We start from the raw sequence: 8,406 nt of genomic DNA, 5'->3' as shown, positions 1-8,406 counted from the left end.
TTTCTGTTAATAATTGTTTTATATAACTGGGTGCTCTGGAGTTTGGTGCGTATATATTTAAGATAGTTATCTCTTCCTCTTGGAGTTTTCCCCTTACGAGTATGTAGTGACCTTCTTTGTCCTTTATGGTCATTGTTGGTTTAAAGTTCACGTTGTCTGCAAACAGAATGGCTACTCCTGCCTTTTTTTGGATTCCTGCTGCATGAAGAATTGTTTTCCATCCTTTGACTTTCAGTCTGTGAGTATCTTTCTGGGTTAGATGGGTTTCCTGTAAACAGCATATGGTTGGATTTTGTTTCTTGATCCATTCTGCTAGTCTGTTTCTTTTGATTGGTGCATTGAGACCATTTACATTAATGGTTATTACTGTTAAATGCTGGTTAATTGTAGGAATGTTATCTCTCTCCTGTTGCATCTTTATCTTTCGGTTCTGTTTAATTATTTGCTTTGCTTAGTGGTTTTTTCCTTTGTGTATCTAAACTGTCTTTCAATATTTTTTGCAGGGTTGGTTTGGTGTTCATGAAGTTCTTCAGCTGTTCTTTGTCATGGAAGTATTGTATTTCACCATCTATTTTAAATGATAGTTTTGCAGGATATATCAGTCTTGGTTGGAAATCATTTTGCTTTAGGATGTGGAATATTTCACTCCATGCTCTTCTTGACTTTATCGTTTGTGCTGAGAAGTCTGCTGTGATTCTGATAGGTTTTCCTTTATAAGTGATTTGTCTTTTCTCTCTGACAGCTTTTAATAATCTATTCTTGTGTTGGATTTCTGGGATGGTGACTATTATATGTCTGGGTGTAGTTTTATTTTGGTTATGACTGTTTGGAGTTCTATATGCTTCACTGATCCTGATGTCAGTTTCTGATCTCATGCTTGGGAAATTTTCAGCTATTACTTCTCTAAATATCCTCCTGACATCCTTCATGTTGTCTCCCTCTCTTTCATTAATCCCTATCATTCTTATGTTATTCTTCTTTGCATCGTCTTGCAGTTGTTGAATTGTTGTTTCCTGGTTCCTTGTTGTTTTCAAAAGATCTTTCCTTTCCTGTTCACTAGCTGCAATCCTGTCTTCAAGGTCTGAAATTCTATCTTCACTTTCATTAAGGCGGTTTTTACAACTTTCAGTGGAGTTTTTTATTTCCTGTATATCTCTGTGCATCTGCATTATGTATTCTGTTTGTTTCTTATATTGCTCGTCTAGGGATTCTATCTTTTTGTTTAGTTCCTCCAATTTTTTATCTGTGTTTTCTTTAGATATATTTAGAATCTCTTTCATTTCTCTTATCATTTCTTCTTTTATCTGGGAGATTATTTCGAGTTTGAATTTCTTTAAAGCTTCCTGGAGTTGCTTGTCAATTTCAGTGGCTATTGTGTCCGATATATGAGGTGGATGGGATATATTTTCTTCTATATGCATTGCTCCTAGGGTTTCTTGAGATGGGCTGGAGGTTTGAGGTTGTAATTTGGTCTTTCGTTTTGTCATTTTCCTATATTTCTGTGTTTCAAGTGTTATTTGAAAGCTTCCTCAGGATCTGTTGAAAATCCCCTTCTATGTTTGGAGCTACTGGGACTCTGGCGCCGCGCTCCTCCAAGCCATTAGGCCTACAGAACCAGTGGCCCTCCTCTGCCTGCTCAGAACTCCGCAGTTCCAGACAAGCTGGGCCTCAGGGACACTGTGCGCCCACCTGCCCCTTGGAAGCTCCACAGTTCTTCAATCGCAGCCGGGTTAGGGTACTCACCACAGGCCGCAGTGCTTCAGGAACCTGTGGACCCTCCCTGGTTGCAGAGATATCCACAGTCCTCCAGACACGCAGAGAGGCCAGTGAGGGCACCCCAGATCTGCCCAGCTCCTCCTCTGCAGACCTATGGCCAGGCGCGGCAGCTAAACAGGCTGGGCTAGGCTGGTAGTGTGGGCCAGCCCACCTATCGGGCGCTCAGCAGGTCTCCAAATGAAGCCGGGAATGGGGAGGCTGATGTGGAAGCCTCAAACCCACCTCTCTCCTTCACTGCACCTGGAAGCCTGAGGGAACTCCAGCATTCTGGGCGCAGAAATCCAGAGTCCTCCAGACACGCAGAGAGGCCAGTGAGGGCACCCCAGATCTGCCCAGCTCCTCCTCTGCAGACCTGTGGCCAGGCGCGGCAGCTAAACAGGCTGGGCTAGGCTGGTAGTGTGGGCCAGCCCACCTATCGGGCGCTCAGCAGGTCTCCAAATGAAGCCGGGAATGGGGAGGCTGATGTGGAAGCCTCAAACCCACCTCTCTCCTTCACTGCACCTGGAAGCCTGAGGGAACTCCAGCATTCTGGGCGCAGAAATCCAGAGTCCTCCAGACACGCAGAGAGGCCAGTGAGGGCACCCCAGATCTGCCCAGCTCCTCCTCTGCAGACCTGTGGCCCGAGACCATACTCTTAAGTGAAACAAGTCAAACTCACATATGTAAATATCACATTGTCTCTTTGGTGTGAGAAATTGAAAGAGTAAATAAGGACAAAAATGTACAATAGATATTAGGAAATAGGAAGAAATTGTTCAAAAGGAAAGAGGAGCTACGGACATGGGTTGGAGGGAAGGAAGGAAGGGAAAAGAAAAAAATGATAAAAGAAGGATAAAATGGCTTTGTAAATAAGCAGGGGGAGAGAGGTTGAAGGGAGGGAGGGAGAGGGAATTGGAAATAAAAGAGGAATCAAGGTATCCTATACAGGTACAAGTTCTCTAAGATCAATATGACCATTATGTATATCTAAATTGTACCAATAAACTTAACTTTAAAAAACCCCAAATCATGCCTAAGATGAAAGTATAAGACTGATGAATTTTAACGAAGTTTAAAAGTTTATTGGGGCTGGGGATTTATCTCAGCGGCATAAGCGCCTACCTTGCAAGGGTGTGGTGATGAGTTTGATCCCTGGTACTGATAAAGAAAAAAACAAAAACAAAAACAAAAACAAAAAAGTTAATTGACAGTTTCTGATCCCATAGTGTATTAAACTGTAAGAAGCTACCACTTACTGGGCTTTGGGCAAAGAATAATGTAATTATCTGAAAATATTCCTTTTGTAAATTATTTACATCTGTTTGAAGCTAGATCATCTTTTTGTCAACCAAAATAACATAATGGATTAAATTCAGCAACAGATATGAGGATCCAGCCAGACACTAAAGTGAGTACAAATATGTAAAACAATATCTTTCTTCTCACTTTTTTTTGGCGGGGGGAGAATGTAGTTATTTTTCGTAAAAATATTTTGTTATAAAAACAAAATAAAGGAAGATTTCTCATAAAATTTTGAGTGCTGAGAACTCAGGGAATGTTAATGTAAGAGCGAGGGTGGTGGAAAATATTTCTGCTAGGAACAACTTTCAGGAGGGGCTTCCTGTTAAACTCACACTGGGAATTCATTGAACTTGTATGTCTACGTGGATATGTGATGAGGGAATGAGTAGAAAGGGGGGGCAGCCTCTCACATGCTGTAGTCGCGCTATTTCTGTAACATTCACAGAGGTCAAATATAGTAAACATAAGCACACACTGTCACCATAAAATGTTTTCCATAATTTTCAAATACGTTTATATTTTAGCTATGAAGGTCAGTTACTAAAGCAAACATATTTAAGTAGGTTTATGTTTTGTTTACATCCAGTACTAGGGATTGCCTGCTGAGTGACCCCTACTCCTGAGCTACATGTGCAACCTAGCAAGTAGAATTTTCCTCTGTTCAGTCTCTTATTCCTTTCTGGGACTGTTCATTTGTGGATAGAAGTACAGACCATAAGCAGTTTCTCCACAACACACATTGCTCCATCTTCATATGGTGTCTTTCTGCTTTCTTTACGGTACAAGGAATGAATTGCAACTGGGCTGCCAAGTCCAGTTTTGGCACTGGGCTCTTAATCCAGAATATCTGGGCTGTGCCTCCCCAACTTCTGGCTTTCTGTCCCTTTCTGTCCCTTCCTCAGTGACTCCCTCCACCTGGAATTTTTGGGATAAAATTTTATGTGATAAAGATGACTGTGCTGTTGTTTAATCCTGGCACCCAGCTGTCAGTGTGCAAATTTCTGGATATGTGCATAGGATCAGGGACTGGCATTTCTGTACCATGGGCACTGAGGTGACTCCTGCTGCTGCAGGAACCAAGACACCCTGGACTGCCTGTGTCTTTCTTGCAGCAGGTGACCTGGGCAAGGCTTGAGGACCACCGAAGTTCAGTTGTTTCCCTGTCCTCAGCTGTCCCAGTTTAGGAGTAGGTGGTGGCCTTTCAAATTCAGTGAGGCTTATACCACTATATGGTTACAGCCATGTTTTCATGTCCCAAGTCACCTTGTCTAGAGTCACACTGTGGTTCCCCAAAAGACCTGACACAGGGGTCAGCAAGTCCTTTTGACGGCAGGTACAGATACACTTGATAAAGGAGCACAGGGCTACCTGACTGGGAGTTGGGGGATACTGTGGCCAAGCAGCAGCAATTCAGGAAGGTCTCTACCTGTTTCTGGAGAGGGCAGTGGCGAGCAGCCCTTGGCTGCTGAAGGAAAGGGTCATTCCCTTTCTCCCTGTCTTCCAATGAACAGATCCAACACGCAACTCTTTATTACAGCTTTGTAAATCTTTATTTGCAAACTTTACATGACAGTAGTGAAAAAGACAACCCATACATTTTCCCCTCATTTTCTGGGTAGGAGACCAGAAAGAGGAATTTTCAGATATTCCCACTCGATCCTTTGCCTGGATAAGAAATACCTTCATAACATTATGAATGGGATTAGGCAGTCTGATTTCCATGGCTCTCAACCTCAGGCACCTGGGTAGTAGCATCATTGATCATAACGTCAGGCACCTGGATGCTCGTGTCCTGTAACTCAATTTCAGGCACCTGGGTACTTGCATCCCATGACTCAACTTTAACCACCTGGGCATTTGCAGCCGACTGGGTCCTACTGTTTTGGACAGCCTCCTGGGCAGAGATAATCTCAGAACCTGGAAGAAGAGCAGTGTGTGGTCATACCTGGGTCTCTAAACCATCTCCAGGATGGTATGGGCATCCAGCTGCCTGTTGGGGTCCAGGATACCAGAATGCAGGGCAAAGTCAACCTTTTAGGTTGATTGCAAAGTTGAGACCCCTTTTCCTGCTGGCTAGACAGTCAGCAAACACCGAGACCCATCCCAAGAAGCCAGCTTAAGTTCCTGGTACCCTTCCCTTGTCCAGGCTAGTACCTCGAAACTGCCTGGAAAGGTCAGCCAGTTTTCTGCTCATCTTGGATAGATCCTCTTATTAAGTAATCCAAACGTCACAATCTCAGTCTCGTTTTCAGGATGCCACCGATTCACGTGAAGCAGGCGAATGTCACAGATTTGAGCTGTGGGATGTTCTATCAGGGCCTAAACAGAGAGCCGGCAAGAGGGGAGAGCAGGAGCTCTCTGAGGCCTTGGAAGAGAAGGTGGGGATGAAGTAAGGAGGTTCATGGGGTGTTTGTTCCGGGAGGCGCCCAGGCAGTGAGGAATGTAGGTTTGCTAGGAATATGAGGCAGCGCCATTGCCAGCACCTCTACTAGCTGCTCTACAGGTAATGAATAGAACCACTTGGGCAGCTTGGTGAGGTTTTCCATCACCTCGAACCATGTTTCCTGTCCCTGCCACCGTTACAAGACAGTTCGGAACTTACCCAGACGATGCAGGTGGCAGAAGCCTCATTGTGGACACGGAACCTCTATGATAAGAAAGTGGAGCTGGAGGTTACAGCAGGAGCACAAGGTTCCGCTTATATGGGAAGCTTATGGCTGGGCCCTGCCCACTTGCCACCCCCGCATTGGCTCCCTGGCTCTGCCCACTCTTGCCCTTCTCATCCAATCCCAGGCCCCTGCTGTCGGAGGGCGGGAGCTGAAGGCCACCATGCAGTAAGCCAGTATAAGACCTTGTTTCAACGCCTCCCCTAAATAGTTCAAGCACAGCCCGGGTAGTCTAGCAACTTACTGAGACTCTCAAAATAAAACAAGAAAAAGTTTATAAAGACCAGGGGATGTGGCCTTGGGGTGAGGGGAGGAGGGCTGGGATTCAAGCTCAAGTATAAAAATAAACACTTTTGGGGGCTGGGAATTTAGCTCAGCGGCATAAGCACCTGCCTTGCAAGCAGGCGGTCGTGAATTCGAGTTCGATCCCCGGTACCGATAAAAAAATATTTTTAAGGGGCTGGGGATTTAGCTCAGCGGCATAAGCGCCTGCCTTGCAAGCAGGCAGTCGTGAGTTCGATCCCTGGTACCGATAAAAATGAAAAAGACAAAAAAAATTAAAAAAAAATATTTTTAAAAGAAAAAAATGAAGTTATAGGTGAGCATAGTGGCACACTTCTAATATCAGCATTCTGATAGGCTGAGGCGGGAGGACTGTAAGTTCAAATTTTCCTTGGCAACTTAACGAGACTGTCACAAAATAAAAAGTACAAAGATCTGGGATTAAGTAATAAAATAGAATTTGTAATTAGAATGAAATAAAATTTATTTGTTAGCAAATTGCCTACAGTTTAGTTGTGGTCGATATTTATGAATATTATGCTGGATGTAAGTGTGATGTCTAGAAAGGTATTTATATTGGCATAAATGTTAGAAAAACACGTTTTTATTAATTAGTATCCAGTCTTTCTAAATTTAAACACACTTTTAACTTAGATGTGATTCCCAAATTGTGCAATGTTTTGAAAAATATACGTACATTTATATGTGTGTTACATGGATATTTTGAAAACTGTGCAAAGGTTTATGATTTCAGGACAGTTCGCTGCTATTGAACAATAATGTAATAAATGCAGCTTTCTTTGTTTTATTGATAAGTATTATGGATGTTAGATGGTATCCATGTCATAATATGTTCCTCTTGCAACATGTATATTTTTAATAAAAATATTCATTTTCCACAAAAAACCCCACTAAACACCCCAAAGATCTGGGGTTTAGTACGCGCGAGGTTCTGTGTTCGATACCAGGTATAAAAAAAAAAAAATCAGAGTTGTACCTCAGTGAGAATGCACTGGTTTCAATCCCCAGTACCTCTCAAAGGATGAAGTTGTTATTTCAGGTTTAGTAGTTGGATTGTAGTCCCCAGACTCGGTGCAAAGAGAGTCAGAATTCAGTTAGACTCCTCTGTGTATTCTCTGTGAGAGAGCTGTAAGCTAAGAAAGTGTCTGAGAAACTGCAGATGTCTGTGACAAGGGTCTCGAGATCTAAGCAGAGTAGGAATAAATGGCAAAAAACAAAACAAAACAAAACAAAACAAACAAACAAAAAAAAACAAAAAGGGCACAATCCCTCCATGGAGGACACAAGACAGAGATATAAACCTCGGTGGTAAGAAGGACAAATAGGCGAGTACATAAAACACAAGGATCTGGGCTGTATAAATTTCCCATCTAAGACAACAACTAAAAATTGAAATTTGTGGTGCTATTACTGATACTAACAAAATCCACTCTAGAATTGCCATGAAAATCTCTCATCTCAAGTCTATTTGTTACATCAAAATAATGCAGTAGTTTCTTATTGGGAAAAAGAGGATACTTGCAGTTCTATGTATGTGATTATGATATGAGTGTGCATGCATATATGCCTGGGTGCCTGTGTGTATGTGTGTGTGTGCACGCAAGATCTTTTACTCCTTTGATGTTTTAGTATCAGGTATAGAAACATTTAAGGAAGCTGGGCTTGGTGGTTCATACCTGTCATGCCAGCATTTGGGAGGCTGAGGCAGAAAGATCAAGGTGAGTTCAAGGTCAGCCTGGGCTACCAAGTGAGTTCAAGGCCAGCCTAAACTGCATAGTGAGACCCTGTCTCAAAAAGACATAAAAACATTTCAGGGAATTACAAGAGTAGTATGACTGTGTTAAAAATCCTAGCGAGGCTCTGCATGGTGGCATATATTTCTTTCTTTCTTTCTTTTTTTTTTTTTTTTTTGTCTTTTTCGTTTTTATTGGTACCAGGGATCGAACTCACGACTGCCTGCTTACAAGACAGGTGCTTATGCTGCTGAGCTAAATCCCCAGCCCTGGTGGCATATATTTCTAATCCCAGCACTTTAGCAGGGTAAGTGAGGTGAAGAGGATGGCAAGTTGAAGCCTAGCCTGGGCAATTTAGCAAGTTAGCCATACTGTGTCTCAATATAAAGAAAGCAAAACGAGTTGGGGCTGTAGCTCAGTGTGAAGAACCTAAATTCAATTCCCAGTATAAAAAAAAATCCTAGCAAAGTGGACATTCAAACAGTGAGACTGCAAACAGTTGTGTTCAGTGATCCAACAAAAACTTAGTAATACGGTTATCTATCTTACACACTTAAATATACGTGCAGGTATATCTTTTAGAGCACTTTGTTTTCCTCTCTTTTTTATGATAACAATTACACATTTTGGGTTCTATTACTCCCATA

The 8,406-nt window shown here is 42.5% G+C and overlaps 1 long non-coding RNA gene across 1 annotated transcript; it reads right to left on the bottom strand.

The window, feature by feature from the left end:
• Positions 1 to 4,589: 4,589 nt before the first annotated feature.
• Positions 4,590 to 5,789, bottom strand: LOC134475888 (uncharacterized). The gene is made up of 3 exons (XR_010047217.1): positions 5,660 to 5,789; positions 5,212 to 5,376; positions 4,590 to 4,974 (listed from the first exon to the last, which is right to left on the bottom strand). It is a non-coding gene; the product is annotated as an uncharacterized LOC134475888 (long non-coding RNA).
• Positions 5,790 to 8,406: the final 2,617 nt, after the last annotated feature.

Source organism: Cavia porcellus, unplaced genomic scaffold (genome assembly GCF_034190915.1).
Source record: "Cavia porcellus strain 051 isolate PalLab524CR breed Dunkin Hartley unplaced genomic scaffold, mCavPor4.1 scaffold_5, whole genome shotgun sequence".
Lineage (NCBI taxonomy): Eukaryota > Metazoa > Chordata > Mammalia > Rodentia > Caviidae > Cavia > Cavia porcellus.
Note: the sequence above shows the minus strand (reverse complement) of the source record. Positions and strands in the feature narration are given on the sequence as shown.